The following is a 27,799-nucleotide window of genomic DNA, read 5'->3' as shown; positions in this document are numbered from 1 at the left end:
GTGTCATGTAGTTACATTATGAAGAGTATCCAATTAAGGAAATATTCATTTATCATTTGAAAACTGTTATCTGATTCAGCAAAGATGTGATTCATGTCACTGGTGAGCAAATGCATTTCAGACACACATCTTAGTTGTCTCACTTCTCTCCTAACTTCTTACAGTAAACACCAATATCAACCAACCTTCATGTCCCATATCAGATTCACTGATGAGGCATTTATTGGGAAAAGAGATGGCAGATTGGGATCTGACTCCATTTGCCAAATCCTGGTTGAATTTTAGCCATAATTTGGCTACTAATATGAGTTTGAAGCAGGGCTTCCCAGGTGGCACAGAGGTAAAGATTCTGCCTGCCAATTCAGGAGACACAAGAGATGCAGGTTCAATTCCTGGGTCAGGAAAATACCCTGGAATAGGAAATGGGAACCCACTCCAGTATTCTTGACTGGAAAATTCCATGGACAGAGGAGCCTGGCAGGCTATAGTGCATGGGGTTGCAGAGAGTTGGACATGACTGAGGAGCTGAACATGACAAGAGTTTGGAAAATATGAGTGAAAGCATTGTTAGAATAAATTAGTTATGCATAATTAAAATAAGTATTGTGTATTTTATTATTCATTGCTAATTGTGTGCTAAACATTCTTTATGTCAATAAAATTTATAATAAACTTATATGCATATGCATACTTTTTTCTTCAGAGAGACTGTTGTTTAACATTTGCTAGCATACTGCTGGTAATTATTAAAATTTTCTCTTATTCCTTATTTAATTTTGTAGCACTTTCTTGAAGTAGGTATTATCTATGTTTTGTAAGTATGGAAAATGAGGCCCAGAAGAGTCTGGAAGTAGTACAATGTCACACGGCTGTCAGAGAATGTAGTTGGGTGGGGGGTGTCAGCTAAATTCTGGCCCAGGCCTGGGCTTTTCTAGTAACACTGCTCTGACACTGATGTTTATGAGTTAATGACCTCAGTTAAGTCACTTGTGCTACATTGTAGCCTCAGAATCCATTTCCATGAAAGGAAAAATATACCGTCTTTTCATTCCCCCTCAGAATTGTCAGGAGGATCAAATGTGAAAACAATTTGTAAACTTAAGAGGCTAAAGTAATACATAGTTATTTACTAAAGAGGTAGACATTTAAGATAGCATTTTGTTTACAGAGCTTTGAAGCTGACTTGGGCTCCTTGAAAATGAATTTTTCCATATAGTACCTGAAGAAACAAATATGCATTTCATTTTCTCTTGGAAATACCTTCTCTTATATGTTGCTAGATATTTTCCTGTTCTGGGCTTCTTTGCAAGTCTCCAACATCTTTTTTTTATTTGTTGTTGTTGTTTAGTCACTATTGTGTCTGACTGTTTTGTGACCCCACGGACTGTAGCCCGCCAGGGTACAGTGGGATTTCCCAGGCAAGAATACTGGAGTGGGTTGCCATTTCCTTCTCCAGGGCATCTTCCCGACCCAGAGATTGAACCTTCATACCTTGCATTGCAGGCAGATTCTTCACCACTGAGTCATGGGGGAAGCAACTTTTTTGTTTAAGAACTATTAACTTTTTACAGTAATAGACTGATGGTTTCTTAAAGTGTTTGGCAACTGTTTTTTATCAGCCTAGAGCATCCCTGAGGTAGTGTGTGTGACCAGTGGATTCCAGGGAAGCAGCCAAAAGCTAAAACAATGCTTAAGTGAAAAGAATGAAAAACAAATTATATTTTTGAAAAAGAATCAAGTTATTTGCATTAGAGTACTGTTACTTATAAGCTTGGATAATTTTAAGTTACTGGACATTTTAATATCCTGTGATACCTCAGTATTAGATTGAAGTACGGATAATAGATAATTTCACCCTATATCTGCCTCCCAATGCCACTGTGATTCCAGGTGATGACATTTTCTATTGCAATTCTGTGTGTTTATAGGCCTTGATTCTGCTAGGTAATTATACAATCTACCATGGCATTAAGGCTCACTGCATGAGCTAATGCCATGATATGGGATTAATCAAACCTAAGTGAAAAGGTCATTGGAAAGTTAAATTATTTCGCTGATACCAGAGTAGCACCACATAAGCAAGAATTATATTCCATTTTGATATAATAGATCCTGAAATTTAGTCATTAGTTTCACCTCACTAGACCTATCTAATTATTGATGTGTCTAATTACTTAAGTGCATTGACCATTGTTTAGTATTTCATTACTTATACTTTTGGCTCTTTGAAAAAAATGTTATGTCACATTCTTAACTTATCCTTATGCTTCACCTTAATTACTTCCTATGAGCTAACACAGATGATCTAATAAAACACTAACTGTTATTTATTAAACTTTTACTGTATAGGGAATTGTGCTTGGGTGTAAAAGGAAATTGTTCTCTTCATGGAAAATAACTGAATTTGCTAGTACATTAGAATGGTGTTCACTTTCTCAGCAGAGCTTTAATAACCTCCTTTGCCACTGTCCCTGACCAGAACAGAACAGATAAAGCATCTGCATAGAAATAAGCTTTAAAGAACTCCAGATAATTTGAGGCAGAGGAATGGCATAGGGTCACTTACCAGCTGAATGTCCATATTGTCTGGCAGGTTAACGTAGTTTGCTGATGTAAATGTGTAATAGTCAAGATAGGCTAGGTTATGTTGCACTAACATACATTCCCATTATCTCACTGACAACAAAGATTTATTTCTTGCCTATGCCACATGTCCCCTGTGAAGTTAGCTCAGTCTCTGGTATACATTCTCTCTCTTAGCGGCTGAGCCTGACAGAGGCTTCATCTTAATTTCTATAATCATCATGGTAGGGGGAAACACACATAGTGAATTATACTCGGTCTTACCACATTCCCCAAAGAAACAAGACTGGGCTATTCGTGTTAAGCAAGAATGACACTCACCTGTTACCACTAACGACTTCATTGGAGGGAACAAGAGATGGAGTAGATCACAGGAAACTCTGTTGTGGTTCTTGCTCTGTGGTCATGTCACTTCAGCGACAATTCTATAAACTTTGAAAAGTACTAAATGAATTCAGTCGAGCATTTGGGGTTATGTATGTGCTTTTGTGATCTGTAATCTATCAGAGTTTCTTCAGTCCTCCTTTCACAATCTCATTTTATCCTGAAGTTCTCATATAGAATTGAGCAAAAGCAAAAATTTAATTATTTGAGTAATTCTTTTTTGATATACAGTGAAAAAAGGAAATATAGTCTTTGCTTTTCCACAGCATCTCACTCAATGACAAGATCATAGTGTTGCAGAATAAATGTAGGCTGTGTGAACAAATGAATAAAAGAGAAAAGAGAAATTCCAGATGAATTGAAGATTGATTGTCAGTTGGAAATATATAATATCTATTTCTATTTTATTTCTGTTATTATTTCTTCATTGTATATTATTTGGGCTTAATTTGTTCATTTTCATCTGTTCAGTTTCAACTGATAAAAGTTTCATCAGTTTCATCATCTCCTTAAAGTGGGAGCTTAGTTCTATTTATACTTTTCTTTTAAAATATAAACATATAAGCATTTAATGTTATACTTTCCTTCTAATCACTACTTTTGCTGTATATATCTAAAAATACAATTTTAGATATTTTGTATTTTAATTATTACTGAGTTCAAAATATTTTCTAGTTTCAGCTGTAATATGTTCTTTGATCCACATGTTATTTAGAAGTGATTTTTTAATATGCAAGTATTTGAGGATTTTTTGGATAGCTCATTGCCAGTGAAGATAATTTAATATCATTATTTCATAATTAATGAAGACTTACCTTCTGGTTGACCATATGGTATCTTCATAAATATTCCTAATGCACTTGAAATAGATATGCATTGTTTGTTTTTGTGTCCTATAATTTGCAGTTAGTCAAATTGATTAATGGTGTTGCTCAGATCTTTTATCTCTTTACTGACTTTTTTCTACTAGCTTTATCAATTAATGAGATATTGTTGAAATATCCAAATATGAGTGTATCTTGTTTAGTTCTGATTTTAATATTTATACATAAAATTTAAAACAAAATATTGCAGTGTTAATGGCAAAATGGTGACTTTTTCCTTTTTTTTTTTATTCTATAAGGAAGAACTCTTGCTCTCACACACATAGGCTCTTGCCTTTCTCAAAAAATATCTTTCTGTTGTATTTATTTTTTTTTCAATGTGCTATAAGTCATTATGATTACTATTTTTTGTGTTTTAGTTGTCCAAAAGATCACCAGCAAATTCCTTTCAGGTAATTTTTGTGCCCTTTTAATGTATTCCATTTAGTACAAGAACACATCTTTGATTTCTGATGCAATTAAACGTTTCATGTTCACCTTTTACTTTCCTAGTCCCAAATGTCATATCTTTTAGTTGGAAGTGACATTTAAAAACAAATATCTGGGCATTATATTATATGTGCTAATTGTTTTGAGTGGCAGTTCTTCTAAACCCTTCAATGGAAGAGTTTGGAAGCTTATATTTGTAAGCAATCAGTAGTTCATCCTGATACCACCAATTCAAATTGAACAGCACAGGGTTTGTCCTCACATATTTTCCATTCCATATTTGTCTTTTTTTATCTCAGTATATAGTAATGTCTACACATTTAAATATCAAGTGGAAGAAATAAATGGAATACTGACTATAACTTGAATAACCCTAAAGAGGGAAGGAAGAGAGCTAAACTCATGGAATAAACATAAGACAAATAGAAAAATATTAAAAATAAACTCCCCATGTATGTGCTTATTTTCAATTTAACTTTTTGTTTTAGAAAACAATGTTATGACAAGGTAGAGAATATAAGGATGGATAATAAAAGAACCATCAAGCTCTACTCTGTCTATGTGAGGTACACATTAAATATAAACTCAATGTAGGCTGAAAGTATTAGGATGACGAGTTACACCTCAGACTAAAAGTAAACACTGAAAAGCTGGTGTATATATATATATATATATATATATATATATATATATATATTGATATTAGACAAGGTAGACTTCAACTAGAAGTATGTTAAGAGATAAATAAGTATGTTAACATACTTCAAGAGTATGTTAAGGATAAATAAGTATTTCATAATGATAAAAGGATCATCTTATCAGAAAAGCAGAATGTCAAAGTACTTAAGAAAAGGGTATCTAAATACATGAAGCAAAATCAGGCAGAATCAAAGGGAGAAAAACACAGATTATAATAACATCTGCAAGTTTTAATACCCCTCTTTTAGTTAGGAGTTGATGGACCAAAGAGAAAAAAAACAAAACAGTAAGCATTATGAACAACAATGTCACCCCACTTGATATTCAGAGAAAAACTATATACAAAAACAGAATGAAGATGCAGGCAAATAATACTTATGGGCCATATTAAATAAATCTCTTTAAGTTAAAAAGATTGAAATCATACAGGTTGTGTTAGCTTACCACAGCATAATTAAATTAGAAATTGATGTGCAAAATCTGTTTAAATCCCCTACTTCTTGAGGGGAAAAAATTACATAATTCTAAACAACCCATAGCTAAATATCAATAACAAAAGAGAAAATAGGAAATACTGAAAACTGAATGATAATTAAAAAGTAATATATTAGTATTTATGAGCTACAGCTACAGAATACCATATAGGAAATTTATAGCTTTAAAAAGGTTAACAGAAAGGAAAAAATTAAAATCAATGTTCTAAGTAACTATGGCCTTAAGAAAACAGATAAAATAAGGAAAAGAAAGGAAGAAATAATAAGAGAATATCCATAGATAGAAAACTAACAAACAATAGGAAAATTTAAAGTAATCAAAATTGGTTCTTTGAAAAGATTATTAAAACTGGTAATCTTTAAGAATACTGGTCAAAAAATAAAGATAAAAAATTACCAATATTGGAAATGAAGGAGAGATATCTTGGTAGATTGTACAGATATTAAAAAGATCATAAAGAAGAATGATAAATGACTATATCTGACACTGTATGTGAAATAAATCTTTGAAAAATCATACATACTAAAGAAGTAAAAAATCCTGAATAGCCATATATCAGTAAAAATAATTAGTTTTGTAACTTTAAAATTTTAGAACAAATCAATCTAGCAATGTAAAACAAAAGATAATAAATTTATACTCTGATCAATTTGGTTTTATCTCAAGAATTCAAGGTTAATTTATTATTCAAAACTAAATCAATCTAATGGAATACTTCTAAACCATTAAGAAAGAGCAAACCAGGGCCATGTATGTACATCAGAATGGATGAATACAAATTCATCATGCTAAATTAAGGAACCCAGTATTAATAGATTATATACTGCATAATTTCTTTTATTTGGCATTTTGGAAAAGAAAAGGCAATAATAATATAGGAGGATAGAAAAGATGAGTTGTTTCCAGGAGTTTGATTGGGAGTGTGTTGTGAATACAAATGAAATGTATGAGATAATTCTTTGGGGTATAGGTTGTAATCACTACTCTGGTTGTGATTATGAGAATATAAAAGAGTGTTAGTCTTTCAGTCGTGTCCAACTCTGTGAGACCCAAAGACTGTAGCCTGCCAGGCTTCTCTGTCCATGGGATTCTCCAGGCAATACTGGAGTGGGTTGCCATTCCCTTTTCCAGGTGATCTTTCCAACCCAGGGATCAAACCCAGGTTTCCTGCATTGCAGGCCAATTTTTACCAGCTGGATCTTCCCTGGTGGCTCAGATAGAAAAGAATCTGCCTGGAATGTGGGAGACACAAGTTCGATCCCTGGGTTGGGAAGATCCCCTGGAGAAGGGAATAGCAACTCACTTCAGTATTCTTGCTTGAAGAATTCCATGGACAGAGGAGACTGGTGGGCTGAAGTCCATGGGTTGCAAAGAGTTAGACACACCTGAGCAACTAACAGTTTCTTCCTTTCTTTCTTTCTTTACCATTGGAGCCACAAGGGACAAGTGAAGCCCTTATGAGAATATATACACATGACCAACCTAGACAGCATATTGAAAAGCAGAGACATTACTTTGCCAACCAAGGTCCGTCTAGTCAAGGCTATGGTTTTGTATGGATGTGAAAGTTGGACTGTGAAGAAAGCTGAGCACTGAAGAATTGATGCTTTTGAACCGGGGTGTTGGAGAAGACTCTTGAGAGTCCCTTGGACTGCAAGGAGATCCAACCAGTCCATCCTAAAGGAGATCAGTCCTGGGTGTTCATTGGAAGGACTGATGCTGAAGCTGAAACTCCAGTACTTTGGCCATCTCATGCGACGAGTTGACTCACTGGAAAAGACCCTGATGCTGGGAGGGATTGGGGGCAGGAGGAAAAGAGGAAGACAGAGGATGAGATGGCTGGATGGCATCACCGACTTGATGGACATGAATTTGGGTAAACTCTGGGAATTGGTGATGAACAGGGAGGCCTGGCGTGCTGTGATTCATGGGGTTGCAAATAGTCGGACACGACTGAGTGACTGAACTGGACTGAACTGAAATACTTATTGAACTTTACACAAAAGATGTGACTTTTGCTGTATGTAAAGTAAAACAAATCCAAAAATGATTTTTTATATTAACAGAAAAAAGTAGATAAGCCATCATTTTAATAAAATTCAAACAATGCTTCTGACAAAAGTCAATATCCCTTTATGATAAAATATCCTAGCAAATTAGGAGTAAAAAAATACTTTCTTACCATGACAAAGGTATTTGCAACAAACCTACAGTAAACATTGTACAGACTGATGAAATAATGAGCACTTCCTCCCTAAGGTTGAGAATAAGTACACCCACCCTCACTATATCTGTTCAATACTGTATTGGTCAACAAGGCTAAAAAACCTCCCAATTTCAGAGTATGTTTTCATATTTCAGTGTCTCCAGAGAAGGAAGGCCTACTAGAAGGATCTTGGAATGGAGACCTAGTAGCCAACAGAGGTTAAGTACCATTATTATTTACATTTTGCCAATACTGAGTCTTAAAAATGCTATTTAGTTTGTTACTAAGGCTGAAAGCTGAACACTAAATCTGTTTCTAACCGGAAAGTTGTACTTAAAAATTACACTTTATTTCTCTTTGCATGTTGCTGCTCAGCTGCTTCAGTCGTGTCTGATTCTTTGAGACCCTATGGTCTGTAGTCCACTAGGCTTTTCTGTCCATAGGATTCTCCAGGCAAGAATACTGGAGCAGGTTGCCATGCCCTCCTCTGGGGGATCTTCCTGAATCAGGGATCAAACTTGTATCTCTTGCGTCTCCCTTGTTGTAGGTGGATTCTTTACCCCGATTCACTGGGGAAGCCCTTGCATATTACTACTTCACCTCAATATTTTTAATAATCTTTGGTCCAAGGTTTATGATCCAGAGAACAATGACATTGGAAGTCTTGTTCAAAATATTTGAGAAAACCTTCACCATCTGAGGTTCACTTAAAAAAAATCCAAACATTTTTAGCTACTCATTTTTAATTAAATGGAACATAATTATATGATTAGACTCAGATGAGCTACAGGGAAATTTACCAATCTGTGTGAAAACTAAAAAATAATTGGAAAGCCTATCTCCAATACCCCAAATTGTAAGAAATACATACTTTAGCTTTATCAGTGACTTTGCACTGGAAATTATTATGGGCCCATAAAAGCAAAGCTCATTCTGGAGAACCATATTGCAGAATTTCTTGACACATTCTGAGTCCATATTGGCAAATTAATAAAGGACATCATTCTGGGTCCCTTAAAGTTATGTTTGCATTTTGCTTTGCAAATTACTTAGAAATTCTTTCTTCTGTCTTGGCATGAGATTAGTTCAGCCTCCTAAAGGCTATCAGCAAGCAGTGTCTTTGAGTGACAGAGTCTGTATTGGAAGTTAAGACTTCTTAGCTTTAATTTGCACTTCAAAGTATTAGTTTGTGGGTGGGGGAAGCCAAAGTCCCTTCCAGAGCCCATTCCACCTTGTTGAAAATACTTTCTGGACACTGCAGTACTTGATTGGTACTTGTGTTTATTGCCAGATTTTAGGGAAGATCTTTATTTCCTTCTGACACTTAAGCCTGTTAGGTAATGAGAGGAAAATGAAGGAAGCTCTTCTCATAGCATCATGTACTGCTCTCTCAATTGCTATCTTTACTGGCTTCCAGAGGGAGAGTATAAAACCCCAAATGGGAGTATAAACTCACAGGGGAACCAAGATCCTTCAAGTTGCAAGGTAAGGCCCCAAAATAAATCAAACCAAACCAATCCTATAATTAATTGAAAGCAAGAGATAGCCTTGAGGTGCCTGGATCCTTAGGGCTTTATGAGTACAGTTTGAAAAACCACTCACCTGATGACCTTCTCTCTCTCTCTATATATATATATAAATTTTATCATAGTATAAAATATAGCATATCATATAGTTGTACAACTTGATGAATTTTGTCAAAGTAAGCACATCTCTGAAATCACTTCCTGGGACAAGAAACATTGTCTGCATCCCTGAAGGCCAGTATCCCTTTCATGCACTGATCTTCTAACAAGGATACCTGTTGTCCTGATTTATAACCCCATCAATTCGGTTCAGTTGCTGGGTCGTGTCCAACTCTTTGTGACCCCATGAATCACAGCACTCTAGGCCTCTCTGTCCATCACCAACTCCCGGAGTTCACACAAACTCATGTCCATTGAGTAGGTGATGCCATCCAGCCATCTCATTCTCTGTCGTCCCCTTTTCCTCCCGCCCCCAATCCCTCCCAGCATCAGGGTCTTTTCCAATGAGTCAACTCTTTGCATGAGTTGGCCAAAGTATTGGAGCTTCAGCTTCAACATCAGTCCTTCCAATGAACACCCAGGACTGATCTCCTTTAGGATGGACTGGTTGGATCTCCTTGCAGTCCAAGGGACTCTCAAGAGTCTTCTTCAACACCACATTCAAAAGCATCAATTCTTTGGCGATCAGCTTTCTTCACAGTCCAACTCTTACATCCATACATGACCACTGGAAAAACCATAGCTTTGACTAGACGGACCTTGGTTGGCAAAGTAATGTCTCTGCTTTTTAATATGCTATCTAGGTTGGTCATAACTTTGCTTCCAAGGAGTAAGCATCTTTTAATTTCATGGCTGCAATCACCATCTGTAGTGATTTTGGAGCCCCCCCAAATAAAGTCTGACACTGTTTCCACTGTTTCCCCATCTATTTGCCATGAAGTGATGGGACTAGATGGCATGATCTTAGTTTTCTGAATGTTGAGCTTCAAACCAACTTTTTCACTCTCCTCTTTCACTAAAGAGGCTTTTTAGTTCCTCTCACTTTCTGCCATAAGGGTGGTGTCATCTGTATATCTGAGGTTATTGATATTTTTCCCGGCAATCTTGATTCCACAGGTTTATTCTAATATTGATCTAAGTGGAATTCTATAGAAAGCACTTTTTTGGCCTGTCTTTTTTTCTCTTGCTGTTTTAATTGTGAAGATTATTCATGTTATTATGACTAGGTGTGGATTGTTCATTCCCATTACTAAATAATATCCCACTGTGTGACACCACCTTGACTTATTTATCTATTTTACTGTTGATGGACATTCAGATAGCTTGTAGTTTGAAGCTATTATAAACTGTATGTTTATAAATGTATCAGTACATGTCTTTTGGTAAATATATTTCATCATTTCTGTTACAATGTAAGTGAGTTGTAACTGTAGTGCATGCTAAGTCACTTTAGTTGTGTCTGACTCTTTGTGACCCTATAGACTGTAGCCTGCTAGGCTCCTCTGTCCATTGGATTCTCCAGGCAAGAACACTAGAATGGATTGCCATGCCATCCTCTAGGAGATCTTTCCGACCCTGGGATTGAACCCGCATCTCTTATGTCTCCTGCATGGACAGGCAGGTTCTTTACCACTAGCAACATCTGCAGAGGCCCCATAACTGTAGCTATTTTAAAGTTCAATATTCACTCTTCCATCTTTGCAAAATGATATTTTGCAACAAAACATATAATAATAGGTTAAGCATTGAAAATTAAATTTAAAAAGATATATCAGTGTTCCAAAGAAAGATATTTCCATGAACTAGAAATAAAACACACAAACAAACATCAAGCAAGTTGAGACTCTGGGTCTGGAATTAGGAAGAGTTTCTCTCCTGTGGGATGGTAATGTGTAAGTGTATATCAACCAAGATAAAGGGCTGGAGTTAACTCATGGCATGAAACTGAGTTCTCAAAGAAGTCTGAAAGAAAGCTGTGATTGATAAAATTGCCTAGGGTGTGGCTTCTATGAAGTTAAATACCTGTGAAGATAAGTAAAAGGTATCAAGCTTGTGTTCAACTACTTACTTTTGTGACAGAAGGTAAATTTTCCTGAGCTGTCTATGGGTCAGAAGCTCTAAGGAATTGTAGTAAACCTACTTCTGCATGGGAGAGTGGAGCAGGAAGTCCAGGTAAGGGAGAACCCAAAACCCCTGTAAAATAATGGATTAGCAGAAAGGAAATAAAATCTATAATAGCAATGACAATAATGGTGACAAAATCACTTCTCAAGGTGAGCCTACAAACCAAAACTCCAAAATGTATCAGTCAAGTCAAGGAAGATTGTTTGCTCTCAAATGAATTAATAGGGAGAAAATTTATTTGTATACAAAAACTGTCAAAAATAATTTTGAAATATTTCATTAGTAAATTAAGAGGTATGATAGAAGAAATGCTACTTATGAAAAGAACAACTGAAAGCACAGAATGAGAAAAGGCATATTTAAACAGCCGACTGTGTTTAAAATCCTGGAAATAAAAAATATAGACTTCAATATATACACAGTTGAGGAGAGAATTTAAAGAGTCAAAAATGATTGTGAGCTACCTTGAATTTAACCTAGAGAGATATTGAGATTTAAAGTACATAAAGGAGACGTTATAGAACAGGAAAGATGGAATAACAGTAACGGGCTATGATCGACATATTAGATTAAAGAAAAAAATGGGATAAAGGATCAATGTTGCCCAAAATAATGGCTGCAAATTTTTTCAGAACAAAGAAAATCTGTAAACTAAATATTGAAGATGCACACTCATTGTGCATCGGGATAGATAATAATAAAACCACACCAAAATATTATTCTCAAACTAGAAACTATCAAAAATAAAAACGAAAATTTAAGTATAAGAAGGGAGGAAAATAAACGAATTACTTACACAGCTACTATAGTCAGCTTCTCATCAGCAATGCTAAATGCTAGAAGATGAGGAAATGTTATTTAAATATGTTGAATAATTTTAACACTGAAAATTACCATTCAAGGAAGAAAGGTAAATTAAAGTGCTGCCAGGGATACAAAAAACAAGGAGCCTTTCTTCCTGCAAATACTTTTTAGAAAAAAATTATTAAAAATGTAGTTGGAAAGGAAGTATGTTAATAAAACCTTGATCACACTTTAAATCAGGTGTCATCAAACTTTTTCTGTGAAAGGTTGTGTAGGAAGAAATATTTTAGGGTTTGTGAGCTACATCATCTCTGTCGCACTTATTTAGTGAGGTGCTATAGTGTGAAAGTTCCACGGATGAGATTTAAAAGATGGTATAAATTTTTTTTTAAACAAGAACAGGTGGCAGAGCAGCTATGGCTCACAGACAGCAGTTTGCTGACCACTACTCTAGATCACAAAGAAAGATTAAAAAAAAAATAATAAATAATGCAATTATCTCTCTGTGCTGCATCTGGTTTGGTCCTATTTGGTATCAGAATTAGTATAGAGATGACATAAATTTCTTAATTCCTGTATTTGCAACATTTCTTTCTTTATATCTTATATTACAAGATTATATCTGTTTTAGAATCCAGCATCAACATATCTTGATCATATTTATTTCTAATTGTTATTACAAATACACTCAAATCTTGGCTTTTCAGAAGAAGGGCTCTTTTGTGGAAAGATCCCTGTTATACCCTGAAATGCTGGGGTCAGATGGGTCTCCTCAGATTTTTGTGCATTTAGACAGGACAAAAATGTCTTCTGGGCTGAGTGCCACTTGGAAGACTTTGTACAATTACTCAGATGCTTTTTCCTTCATTGCTGTTTCCATCTCTCATTTCAAAAGAGCTTCACTGCAGAGAAACAACCTTCTCTCAGGGCTGGATTTAGCTGAATGTGTTAGATCACTTAATTTCTTCATGCTCTTGATGCAGAAGGGTTACATTCATATTACTGGTTATTGGCAGAGCTGGCAATTTTTAAAGTTAATTGATTTCCTGGCACTAAAGATTATACATTAAAAAACAGTTTTATCAGAAGAAATATGAAGCACATGCTGAGCTAAGTCCCTAAATCACTCTCAGGCTTCACTGTAGCTTGTTCATTCATGCAATGTGAGATAGAAACTAAGGACCCAGGCAAGCACTGCATACCTCTTAATGTTGACAAAAAAAAAAGATATGGGCTTCTCAGGCACTAGTGGTAAATGCAGGAGACATAAGAGATATGGGCTCTGTTGCTGGGTCAGGAAGATTCCCTGGATGAGGACGTGGCAGCCCACTCCAGTATTCTTGCCTGAAGAATCCCATGGACAGAGGAGACTGGCAGGCTACGGTCCATAGGGTCGCGAAGAGTCAGACAGGACTGAAGTGACACAGCATTCACGCATGGAAAGATTTTATTTAGTCTATTCCTAAAAATGTATATTTTTTTCTGGCTGTGTATTTGTTTGTATACTCCTGAGAAATGCAAGTTTCTTTTTTAATTATTTTGCTGACTTTATTTTTTCTGATAATATTAACTATGTACTTAATGGATTTAAGGATATCAGAGGTGGAAGAGATTCAGGATGTCCGATGTGTTCCTGATATCAAAATCCTTCTACAATATTCTTGCTAAGGAGTCACTTAGGTTTTGCTTGATTACTTCCTACAATGGATAATCCACTATATCCTGTGATTACCCAGGCCATTCTCAGTCAAGTCCTATTGAAAAAATAAAAATGAAATAATTATTAGAAACATTTTTTCTTATTATCACTGTAATGTTAAATATCAAATTTGTGTAGTAGAGGGTTTACATGAGAGGTTGAACAATAAGATTTGTACAATAGGAATTATATTCAGAGTGATTTTGTAGTTATGACTATGCAACTCTGATCATTTAGTATAATAAGGTTAATTTATGGCCTTCATTACTCCAAAAATGACTTGAGAAGCCTCAGATAAAAAGGCTGACAAGCAGGATAATGATTAAAATAGGTGAAGAAAACAGGCCCAAAGGAAATGAAGAAAGGGAAATGTGGTGCTGGAGAAGACTCTTGAGAGTCCCTTGGACTGCAAGGAGATCCAACCAGTCCATTCTAAAGGAGATCAATCCTGGGTGTTCATTGGAAGGACTGATGCTAAAGCTGAAACTCCAATACTTTGGCCACCTCATGCGACGAGTTGACTGACTGGAAAAGAGTCTGATGTTGGGAGGGATTGGGGGTGGGAGGAGAAGGGGACGACAGAGAATGAGATGGCTGGATGGCATCACTGACTCAATGGACATGAGTTTGTGTGAACTCCGGGAGTTGGTGATGGACAGGGAGGCCTGGCGTGCTATGATTCATAGGGTTGCAAAGAGTCGGACACGACTGTGCGACTGAACTGAACTGAACTGATAGTTAAGTTTTATTGCAAAATATGTGAAATTATATACATCACACTTACTAGTCTAAGGAGCCAGAGCAAGGATATATATTTATATGTATATAGCTAACAGAGAGTTGATGTCATTTTATAATAAAGGGAACCTAATGAAGACAGGCACCTACATAGATAATTATCCTTGAATGAGTTTGTGTTTGTATACATATATATGCATATATGTATGTATATATACGTATATATGTATATATCTAACAGAGAGTTGATGTTATTTTATAATAAAAATAATTCATGGGGTCGCAAAGAGTCGGACACGGCTGAGCAAATGAACTGAACTGAACTGACTGAACGAAGACAGGCACCTATATAGATAATTATCCTTGAATGAGTTTGTGTTTGTGTATGGCAGGTGGAATGCAAAAGTAGGAAGTCAAGAAATACATGGAGTAGCAGGCAAATTTGGCCTTGGAGTACAGAATGAAGCAGGGCAAAGGCTAATAGAGTTTGCCAAGGGAACACACTGGTCATAGCAAAAACCCTCTTTCAACAACACAAGAGAAAACTCTACACATAGATATCACCAGACGGTTAATACTGAAATTGGATTAATTATATTCTTTGCCGCCAAAGATAGAGAAGCTGTATACAGTCAGCAAAAACAAGACCAAGAACTGACTGTGGCTCAGATCATGAACTCCTTATTGCCAAATTCAGACTTAAATTGAAGAAAGTAGGGAAAACCACGATACCATTCAAGTATGACCTAAATCAAATCCCTTACGATTATACAGAGGGAGTGAGAATAGATTCAAGGGTTTAGATCTGATAGAGTGCCTGAAGAACTATGGATGGAGGTTTGTGACATTGTACAGGAGGCAGGGCTCAAGACCATTCCCATGAAAAAGAAATGCAAAAAGGCAAAATAGTTATCTGAGGAGGCCTTACCAATAGCTGTGAAAAGAAGAGAAGCAAAAGGCAAAGGAGAAAAGGAAAGATATACCCATTTGAATGCAGAGTTCCAAAGAAGAGCAAGGAGAGGTAAGAAAGTCTTCCTCAGTGATCAATGCAAAGAAATAGAGGAAAAAAATAGAATGGGAACATTTCATTTAAAGATGGGCACAATAAAGGACAGAAATGGTATGGACCTAACAGAAGCAGAAGATATTCAGAAGAGATGGCAAGAATACACAGAAGAACTATACAAAAAAGATCTTCATGACACCGATAATCAGGATGGTGTGGTCACTCACCTAGAGCCAGACATCCTGGAATGAAAAGTCAAATAGGCCTTAGGAAGCAACACTATGAACAAAGTTAGTGGAGGTGATGGAATTCCAGTTGAGCCATTTCAAATCCTAAAGTATGATGCTGTGAAAGTGTTGCACTCATTATGCCAGCAAATTTGGAAAACTCAGCAGTGGCCACAGGACTGGAAAAGGTGTTTTCATTCCAATCCCAAAGAAAGGCAATGCCAAAGAATGCTCAAACTACTGCACAATTGCACTCATCTCACACGCTAGTAAAGTCATGCTCAAAATTCTCCAAGCCAGCCTTCAGCAATATGTGAACCGTGAACTCCCAGATGTTCAAGCAGGTTTTAGAAAAGGCAGAGGCACCAGAAATCAAATTGCTAACATCCGCTGGATCATGGAGAAAGCAAGAGAGTTCCAGAAAACCATCTATTTCTGCTTCATTGACTATGCCAAAGCCTTTGACTGTGTGGATCACAAAAACTGTGGAAAATTTTGAAAGAGATGGGAATACCAGACCACTTGACCTGCCTCTTGAGAAATCTGTATGCAAGTCAGGAAGCAACAGTTAGGACTGGAAATGGAACAACAGACTGGTTCCAAATTGGGAAAGGAGTACGTCAAGGCTGTATATTGTCACCCTGCTTATTTAACTTATATGAAGAATACATCATGAGAAACGCTGGCCTGGATGTAGCACAAGCTGGAATTAAGGTTGCTGGGAGAAATATCGATAACCTTTGATACGCAGATGACACCCCCCTTATGGCAGAAAACGCAGAAGAACTCAAGAGCCTCTTGATGAAAGTGAAGGTTGAGAATGAAAAAGTTGGCTTAAAATTCAATTCAGAAAACTAAGTTCATGGCATCCGGTCCCACCCTTCATGGCAAATAGATGGGGAAACAGTGGCAGACTTTAATTTTGGGGCTCCAAAATCACTGCAGATGGTGACTGCAGCCATGAAATTAAAAGAGGCTTGCTCCTTGGAAGAAAAGCTATGGCCAACCTAGATAGCATATTAAAAGGCAGAGACATTACTTTGCCAACAAAGGTCCGTCTAGTCAAAGCTATGGTTTTTCTAGTAGTCATGTATGAATGTGAGAGTTGGACTATAAACAAATCTGAGTGCTGAAGAATCGATGCTTTTGAACTGTTGTCTTGGAGAAGACTCTTGAGAATCCCTTGGATAGCAAGGAAATCCAAGAGTCCATCCTAAAGGAAATAAGTCCTGAATTTTCATTGGAAGAACTGATGATCAAGCTGAAACTCCAATACTTTGGCCACTATAGGAAGAACTGGCTCACCTGAAAAGACCCTGATGCTGGGAAAGATTGAAGGTGGGAGGAGAAGGGGACAACAGAGGATGAGGTGGTTGGATGGCCTCACTGACACAACGGACATGAGTTTGAGTAAACTCTGGGAGTTGGTGATGGACTTGGAGGCCTGGCGTGCTGCAGTCCATGGGGTCACAAAGAGTCAGACATGACTGAGCGGCTGAACTGAACTGAATGTCAGGTGGGCATGTAATTCACTAGATCCTGATATAATCCCGAAATGCTATGTGGAAACTAACCAGTAAACTCTAGCATAGTGGTTCTCAAACTTCAGTATATTGCAGAAACACTTGGGAACCTTAAAATATGCCTATCTCCCCACACCCAAATATTCTGATTTAGTAGATCTGTTTGGAACATATGAATCTACATTTTGCCTGTTGTGTGGATGTGTTTTGCAAAACTTTGTTGTACATGTGGTAAATCTCTATTCTGGGGCTGAGATCACTACAGCGTTAGCTAAGTGAAAGTGAAAGTTGCTCAGTTGTGTCTGGCTCTTTGCAACCTCATGGACTGTACAACCCATGGTATTCTCCAGGCCGGAATACTGGAGTGGGTAACCTTTCCCTTTTCCGAGGGATCTTCCCAACCCAGGGATCGAGCCTAGGTCTCCCACATTGCAGGCAGATTCTTTACCAGCTGAGTCACAAGGGAAGCCCATATTATTAGCTATGTCAGCTACAGATTAGCACCTGCCATGGGCCTTGCCATCTACCTCTAGGAGGATTAAATCCTATGCTGCTGCAGCTGCTGACCTTCAGCAGCCCCTGAAAGGAGTTTAGGGTAGAGAGCAGAAATGAGCCGCTCAGAGGTTAGGGGAGAAACTGGCAGGAAAGTTCTTCAGATAGTATATTTTCAGGAGCCGATTTTATAAGCCTGACTCATATCTCCTCATATCTAAAAAAGCACTATAGTCTTTCATGGTGATGACAACTCCTCGTGATTAGCAAACACTTCACAAGACTGGCAGATTCTTCTTTGGAGCAGTTTCTCAGAGCTATCTGAGGTGCTGTCTCTCCAGCTGCAGTCTTCATTTTGCCCCAAATAAAACTTAACTCGCAGTTTTTACACTGTGCATTTTTTCTAAGTCAACAGGCAAAATTATCAGTAGATCATTATTCACATATTTTGCTTCATTTAATTTTTCCCCCTTTGGAGTTGGAAGAGTATATCTATTTTTTTTTTTCAGGAGACATTTATAAGAATGCCTTCATTCATTTAAAGTGCCAGGTTCAGAGAAAGATAAAGGAGATTTCCAGAAGTAATACAAAAATCTCTTCTGGTTAAGAATTTTCAGTGCTACCACCGAATTGCCAAGCAACAACTTCACTTTTACACCGTATTAATATAGTTCATTGACTTTTAGTATTATTATTCTTGGAAACTTCTTTTTATTGTTCACAGGGCCCCTGAGGGATACCATGTTGTTTATAGCTGTGTGGTTATATACAGATTGAGAAACACTATCTGTGTCACTAGGATCCCCAAAAATGGGGCATTGCAGGGTGGAAGAGGCAGTTTTGCTTCTGGCAATCCACTCATCATCCTGTATGTGCTGGTGAAAAATGGATAGTCTGGCTACCTGCTTGAGTGATCCAGGTGAAAAATTTACGTATTTCTGCTCTTCTACAATCTGGTTATTTGCCTTCTTGCAAACAGAGTGCCTAAAAACAATGGCATGCTTAAATTCACAAGAAGAGCAATTCACAATGACAGAGAATGAGTTTCTCTATGTCTTTAACTCTGGATTAATTTCCTAATCCCTTTCAACATTCCATTTTCTGAGTCAAACAGCAAAGAAGCTCTTTGACTAAGGCACCAGAACTGACAAGCGTTCTTTCTTTTCCAGGCACTAAGTTGTGCTAAGTGCTTCAGTCATGTCTCACTGTGCGACCCAAATGACTTCAGCCCGCCAGGCTCCTCTGTCCGTGGGATTCCCCAGGCAAGAATACTGGAGGGGTTGCCGTGCCCTCTGCCAGGGTATCTTCCCGACCCAGGGATCGAACCCGAGTCTCTAATGTCTAACCTTCATTGGCAGGTGAGTTCTTTACCACTAGCACCACCTGGGAAGCTCTGTGTTAGGTTATGGAAAAAGAGAATGAATAGGACAGATGATATTCCCGAGAAGTTCAGATTGAAGCTGCTCACATCAGTTTGGGCTTTCTACAGGAGTACCTTCCCTTGATCCACTGAAGAATTTCTTGCTGTGAGATAGGTCACTGGGTGAAGAAATCAATTCACCAGGTTATTTCTGTTATCAAGGGTTTAAAAATATTGTATTTTAACAATAAAGTGTTATTGTGTTTCTGAGTTCAGAGAATAGAAGTAACAAGATCAGTTTTTTTTTTCTTCCTTTTTTAAGTATCAGGAGGGAAAAAAGGAGAAACATAGAGCAGGTAATGAAGTGTCTGTGATTTCTGATTTTCTTTTCACCTAGGGAAAACATGATTACAGGGGTTTCATGCTGATTATATTTATGTGCTATGCTTTACTTTCGAGGTGAGTGAGATGCTGGCAGTTATATATAGATGATAAGAAATTCTGAGAGTATTGAATGAGAGGATTTCTTTCCTTAGTGAATGGGCAATCTTCCTTGCTTGAAAGAATGCTCTCAAATATAAGCCACTGAAATGGCTTTAGATGCAAACTTGGTTGCAACTTCTGTAGAAAAGCCACCTTTAAGAAACACTGAACAATCAAGAAGATACTTGATGAGTTAAAAAGGGGTGTTCTATTCTAGCTGAGTGGCAGGAAGTCAAGTTAGACCAAGTAGTAACTAATACATGATTTTAACAGGTGGTGTTAGTGAAAGTATTAGATTTGTATCCTGAGTATTTAAATATTAAAAAAATATATATATTAGCATATTCAGTGGTTTTTGGTATATATATGTTTTTGTTTTCTTGAATTGGTTCATTAAAAGCCAACCAAGAAACAGAACCATGAATACTGAAACACGCCATGTGTTAGGTTGCTTTAGTAGTGTTCCACTCTTTGCGACCCTGTGTATGGACTGTAGCATGCCAGGCTCCTCTAGGCCTATATTAATTTCGTCTCTGGGATGTTTGGTTATTAGAACAAGGAAGTATAGAAGAGACCACTGATTTAACTAGCTAAATGATGGAAGGAAATGGCTTTAAGCAGATTGGTTGTAAAATGAAAGAAATTTATGCCAAACACGGCATCTTCAGCTGACACACTTCATGCAGCCATGCAAATCATGACCTTCCCAGACTGCAATTTCTCTGCTTGTTCTCACTTGATTTTCTTGGAGAGGACATTTTTTCACACACACTTTGCCTCTGCTCAGTATTCACTTCCAATCCTCCTTCAAAGTCTCTGTCCTCTTGGGAGACTTCAGAGACGTTGCTCCTGACTCTGATCATCTCTTTCCTTTAACCTTTCTGCTACTAACACATTCTATGTACCATAACCCATGACCTTTTGCTGTCTCTTGAATTGCACAGAAAATGCACCCAAAGGACAGGACAAAAGTACTCTCTTCTTTTGCAGTCTGACAGCTCTTCTCACAGGGCAAAGGTAATTGAGAAAGGGCCTAACTAGAGCCCAGGATGCCTGCTTCTCCTCCACATTCTGACCCTAGTCAGCCATGAAACTTCCCTTAGTCATGCATCTCTCCAGTCCATGCTCAGTTACTAAGTCCTGTTTGACACTTTCCGACCGAATGTAGTGAAGCCCACCAGGCACCTCTGTCCATGGGATTCTCCAGGGAAGAATACTGGAGCGGGTTGCCATTTCCTCTTCTAGGGGATCTTCCCCATCCAGGGATGCAACCGGGTCTCCTGCACTGTAGGCAGGCTCTTTACCACTGAGCCACCAGGGAGGCCCTCTCTAGTCCATAAGGAATGTTATAAAATAAGCTTAAACATTAAACATGTGAAGGGTTTATTTTATTAAGAGCTAAAATAGGTTTGAAACAGGCAGCGCCGACCAAGAAGTACCAAGAAGTAGTTAGGAGCGCGCAGTCTCAAGACAGGAGCCGGTACGGCACACGCAAAGAACGTGCAGAAGCAGCGAGACTTTTGCGTGCCTGAAATTTACAGGCTCGTTTGCTCCTCGTGATTGGTTGTTCCTTAGCGCTTAGATTTCGTAACTTTGGCGTGTTTTCAGTTCAGTCGCTCAGTCGTGTCTGACTCTCCGCGACCCCGTGAATCACAGCACGCCAGGCCTCCCTGTCCATCACCAACTCCCGGAGTTCACTCAAACTCATGTCCACAGAGTCGGTGATGCCATCCAGCCATCTCATTCTCGGTCGTCCCCGTCTCCTCCCGCCCCCAACCTTTCCCAGCATCAGAGTCTTTTCCAGTGAGTCAACTCGTCGCATGAGGTGGCCAAAGTATTGCAGTTTCAGCTTTAGCATCAGTTCTTCCAATGAACACCCAGGATCGATCTCCCTTAGAATGGACTGGTTGGATCTCCTTGCAGTACAAGGGACTCTCAAGAGTCTTCTCCAGCACCACAGTTCAAAAGCATCAATTCTTCAGCGATCAGCTTTCTTCACAGTCCAACTCTCACATCCATACATGACCACGGGAAAAACCATAGCCTTGACTAGACGGACCTGGGTTGGCAAAGTAATGTCTCTGCTTCTTAATATATTATCAAGGTTGGTCATAACTTTCCTTCCAAGGAGTAAGCGTCTTTTAATTTCATGGCTGCAATCAGCATCTGCAGTGATTTTGGAGCCCAAAAAAATAAAGTCTGACACTGTTTCCACTGTTTTTCCATATATTTCCCAGGAAGTGATGGGACCAGATGCCATGATCTTTGTTTTCTGAATGTTGAGCTTCAAGCCAACCTTTTCACCCTCCTCTTTCACTTTGATCAATAGGCTTTTGAGTTCCTCTTCACTTTCTGCCATAAGGGTAGTGTCATCTGCATATCTGAGATTATTGATATTTCTCCCAGCAATCTTGATTCCAGCTTGTGCTTCTTCCAGCCCAGCGTTCCTCATGATGTACTCTGCATATAAGTTAAATAAGCAAGGTGACAATATACAAACTTGACACACTCCTTTTCCTATTTGGAACCAGTCTGTTGTTCCATGTCCAGTTCTGACTGTTGCTTCCTGACCTGCATACAGGTTTCTCAAGAGGTAGGTCAGGTGGTCTGGTATTCCCATCTCTTTCAGAATTTTCCACAGTTTATTGTGATCCACACAGTCAAAGGCTTTGGCATAGTCAATGAAGCAGAAATAGATGTTTTTCTGGAACTCTCTTGCTTTCTCCATGATCCAGCGGATGTTGGCAATTTGATCTCTGGTGCCTCTGCCTTTTCTAAAACCTACTTGAACATCTGAAAGTTCACATATTGCTGAAGGCTGGCTTGGAGAATTTTGAGCATGACTTTACTAGCGTGTGAGGTGAGTGCGATTGTGCGGTAGTTTGAGCATTCTTTGGCATTCCCTTTCTTTGGGATTGGAATGAAGACTGACCTTTTCCAGTCCTGTGGCCACTGCTGAGTTTTCCAAATTGGCATGTTTAGAGGCTTAAATTGTGGTTTGTGTTTGAGGCTCTTGCTTTAGAACCACCTCAGACTAAAAGCTTCCTTGTTTAATTCATTGATTGGTGGCTTCCCCTTTCTGTACCCCCTTCAGCTCCTCATCTGCAAACGGAACTGAGGTGACAGTGAGGTAAATGAGATGTGCTTTGTAAACTGCGAAGTGCTCTGTGAGGGTACCGACCCTGCATCCTGTTCAGTCTCCCTGGTCTGCAGCAACCACTTCCTGAGCACCTAACCCGTCCCACTGCTCGGGACCTAGCTCTGGGAAACCTGGGACCTACTTAAACGTCCTGCTGGTGCTCGCTGAAATTCTTAACCACTCTGTCTTTTCACATGTGTTATAAATCAAGGCCAAGGGAAAACTGAGCACAGGAGACACTTGGAAATCAGCGTAATGTGTACCTCTTCTCCTCTTTGCTACTGTATTTGTGGATGACGCAGAATTCCAAGATATTTGGGAGTTAAGCATTTCTCAAAGCTACTAGGAAGTAAGATGTTAAGACTATGACTGAGTCAGAGGTGATGGGGGTGGAGGGGCACTTACTGACCACCCCTTGGAGACCACGCTTCCCGGTTGAACCAAGACTTATCTTTAACACAGAAAGAAAGCCATGGATGGCATTCTAAAAACAGAAACAGCCAAGGAATTCTATCGTGCCGTTGTTTTACTTGTGTTACTTCCTCGTGTTAGCTGACCACTTACACGCAAAGCAGTGACCTCAAAAGGAAAAATAGGACTTCCAGTTCCTTCTATTTTATTTTTGTCTCACTGGAAAAGACTCATGCTGGGGAGGATTGGTGGCGGGAGAAGAAGGGGATGACAGAGAATGAGATGGCTGGATGGCATCACCGACTCGATGGACATGAGTTTGAGTGTACTCCGGGAGTTGGTGATGGACAGGGAGGCCTGGCATGCTGTGGTTCATGGGGTCGCAAAGAGTCGGACACGACTGAGCGAGTGAACTGAACTGAACTGAATACCACTGAACTATCCTCTTAAAAACGGTTAAGGTGGTAAGTTTTATGTTATGCTTATTTTGTGACAATTAGAAATTAATTCTGGGTGAGAGAGAAGAGGGTGGGAGGGAGATCCAAGAGAAAGGGGATACATGTATACATATAGCTGATTCACTTTGTTGTAGAGGAGAAACTAATCCAACATTGTAAAGCAATTATATGTCCGTTTAAAAAGATGAACTTCACAACACATAGAAAAAAATTAATTTAAAAAATAAGTAAAATAAAACCAGGTGAATTTTGTGGAATGTTTCTGCTGTTCTGGTGAGGATGAAATACATATACATGTACAAACCAAGGCCTATGAATTACATAGTTTTGTGATGCAGCAACTGAGTTAAATTTTGTCATATTTTCATTTAAAATGACATTGCATAATATAAAGTGAATGATAAAATTTCTTCCATTTAAAGTTTTAATTAAAAAAGTTAGAATTATGATAAATAGCAAATAAAACAGTATGACATTGAAAGACTGCAAAAAGAAAGGAAAAATTGTATTTTAGTATTTTTAAAGACATTGTTTTATCTGTTTTTTTAAATGAGGGAACCCACATTTTCATTTTGTATCAGACCCTGCAAATTATGTATCTCTCTCTTTTCATCTGTACTGTATTTACAGTGGTGAGGAATGTATTTGGAAAATGTAAAGAATGCAAATTACCCTCCATACATAGCTTTGTGAGCAAAAAGTGCCCAGTGGGATGCTCAGAATAGAAACATGAACTTAAAAAAAAATGTACTGGAGTATAGTTGATTTATAATGTTGTGTTAGTTTCAGATATATAGCAAAGTGTTTAATTAGCTATACATATACATGTATCCACTCTTTTTTTTTTTAACTTAAGATTCTTTTCCATAGAAGCCATTACAGAGTATTGAGTAGAGTTCCCTGTGTTATGCATGTTTTTATTAGTTGTCTATTTTTATATATAATACAGTAGTGTGTATTTTGCAATCCCAATCTCCCAGTTTATCCCTCCTTTCCCCCATCCCCTGGTAACTGAGACACAGACTTTTAACTTGGGCCTTTTACCCATGTCATGTTGTTAACAAGCTTATTATGTGGGTTCTCTTGTTTTGCTTTTGTCTTCAATTCCTTTCTTGATGTATGTGTTATTTGAGAGACATATTCAGTGTCACAACCTGGCATTAATCAGTAACAACATTTAACAATGAAAAGCTATTGAAGCAAAAAAGATTTTAATTATTCATAACTATCTTTTCACTTTCACTAATTGCTTTGTGGGTTTTCCATACATCTTCTTTAATTTAAAAGAATTCTCAAAAATGACAAAAGAAAGAAACACTTTTATAGTTTCACATACCTTTCAGGTCCTTTTTACCAATTCCGTAGTAATTAAAAAAAAAAGGACTGTTTCCTATGATTCTGAAGTCCGCTAAGTACTAACTTAGGCACCGGAAGTTGGCTTGCCTCCCTTTTCATCATATTTTATGTCTGCCATTTCTTTTTATAAATTTTCTTGTATATTTTCCCTGTGCTAATTATTTTCTTATTATTGGTTACTGACAGGAAGAATGAAAGAATTCTTAATAAGTTTCTTTCTTCTTCTAATTTACTGATTCCATTTTACTTTTTCCCCTTTCTGTACCTTTATCAACACTGACTCAAGTGCTGGTCATCTTCAAAGCATGCCTGAGACCTGTGTCACAGCTGCAGGAAACCAGGAAGGCATTAAACCTTAGAAGCTTGCTTTTCTTTTAAAAGTGAAAGGCTCAAGAAAATTCATCCTGCTCCCCATTTGATAGGTCATTCTAAACTTAAGCTGTCATTTTTGTTTCTAAGGGGTATAAATATGCTGCCTTTTATATTAAGAAAGATCCCATTGTACTTCTGTGGATAGAGCCTGTACTTTGAATTGTATTTCCAGTTGGCACAGTTGATCCATCCTCATCCCCTGCCAGGATCTACTCTGGGACCAACAGCCTACTGTGAAAGGTACCTGTACTGGGATGATTGGTACAGTCCAGTTTGTAGCTGAGAAACAGATTATCTACAAGCCAGGTTTACGAGAACCTGTTTTCTGTTTCACTGCAATTATCTGTGATATCACCAAACTTCATGGGCCCTTTCCTGTGCTCTGGTTAGCTCTACTGTGTAGCATTTGAACACTGACACTTACTTTTTCCTGTTTCAGTTTCTAGGTCACCCTTCTCTTTTTTTATGCTCTCTCCTTATAGTCATATTTCTTTTTCCAGCTACTCCTCTCCTCTACCAGTTCCTCTTAAGTGCCAATGTTCTCCAACACTTCATTCTAAGCCCTGTTCTCTTTCTATTCTAAAATAATCTCACTTGGTGATCTCATTCAAACCAGGGCTTCAATGGCTGTGTGTACCCTGTTGACCTCTCTTCTGCCTAGACCTTTCTTGAGTTGTTTTTTATATTTATTATATCAGTTGTAAGTAACAGATAATGTAACAAACAACTGAAAAAAGATAGGGCATATTTGTCCCACAGACTGAATAATAAGTCCAGAGATAGTCAATCCATGGCTTTTACAGAAGACCTTTTAGTCATTACAGATCATTTGGATCATTACTGATCCAATTCCACCTGCCTTTTTACTGCAGTATTGTTAGCATATTGGCTTTGGTCCTAATGCTTGTTGCTTCCTAGTCGTACAATGGCTGCTATATTTCCTGGCATCACATCCAGAGAAAACAGGAGGAAGGAATAAACAGCTGGGCCTGGCTTTTTTTTTTTTTAATAGAAAGCAAAATATTCACTAGAAATCCCACCAGACATATGTTCAGATATAACTCTGACAAAGTGTCACTTGGCTATCCATAATTTTAAGGTGGATTGTAAAGTTGCTTATTAAATTTTCCTCTTTGATAATGGATAAAGGCAAAGGAGGATTTAGTTATGAATATATTGAGGTACCCAGTCTAGCTATAGATAAATCCATAGTTGAAGGTAGCCAATCCAGTGTTGGCCCATCTATTTTCAAACTTGACATCTCTAGCAGGATATTCCACAGATACCTTAAACTCAGCCTACAGAATTTTTGGAGGTGGGTAAAACTCAGAAAAAGGGAACGGCAACTGGTGGCTTTCCTGTTTTTATGATTTTTAGCCTGGTGATGAAGATCATGTTTTGATATAAGGCAGTTGAAATGTCCATGGAAAACCAACTGGCTTTGTGACCGGAGACATCAGAGGACAGAAAACAGGGCAGTTACAGCTGAAGGAAAGTGAGGATTCATCCCAGAAAGGAGAGAACCAGGGAATGGAAGCCCCAGGTATGTGCAAACTCATACTGATAAAATTATAATAGATAATTATACGTAATATTGTGTTCATTGGTTGATATAAAATGTTCCCAGAAGGGTTCAGAGAAATTCAAGGGAGCCTGAGGGTAATTATAAGAAGATTTATATGATCTGAAGAGAAACCAGAGTATGAGGGTAATTATAAGAGAGTCGGGTAGACTTTCTTAGAAATTGTACCACTGTAACTGGATCCTCAAGGAACCATTTTGTTCTTCCAGGGAAGGATGACAAAGATGCATGATCAATGAGCTACCAGAATCAATAAAATTCTTTTCTAAATCTTCAGTTCAGTTCAGTTACTCAGTCATGTCCAACTCCTTGCGACCCCATGAATTGCAGAATGCCAGGCCTCCCTGTCCATCACCAACTCCTGGATTTTACTCAAACTCATGTCCATCGAGTCAGTGATGCCATCTAGCCATCTCATTCTCTGTCATCCCCTTCTCCTTCCGCCCCCAATCCCTCCCAGCATCAGAGTCCTTTCCAGTGACTCAACTCCGCATGAGGTAGCCAAAGTATTTGAGTTTCAGCTTTAGCATCAGTCCTTCCAATGAACACCCAGGACTGACCTCCTTTAGGATGGACTGGTTGGATCTCCTTGCAGTCCAAGGGACTCTCAAGAGTCTTCTCCAACACCACAATTCAAAAACATCAATTCTTTGGTGCTAAGCTTTCTTCACAGTCCAACTTTCACATCCATACACAACCACTGGAAAAACTGTAGCCTTGACTAGACGGACCTTTGTTGGCAAAGTAATGTCTCTGCTTTTTAATATGCTATCTAGGCTGGTCATAACTTTCCTTCCAAGGAGTAAGCGTCTTTTAATT

This window comes from Moschus berezovskii, chromosome 3 (genome assembly GCF_049115385.1).
Source record: "Moschus berezovskii isolate FMDL1 chromosome 3, NW_MosBer_1.0, whole genome shotgun sequence".
NCBI lineage: Eukaryota > Metazoa > Chordata > Mammalia > Artiodactyla > Moschidae > Moschus > Moschus berezovskii.
This window is presented reverse-complemented; position numbering follows the sequence as displayed.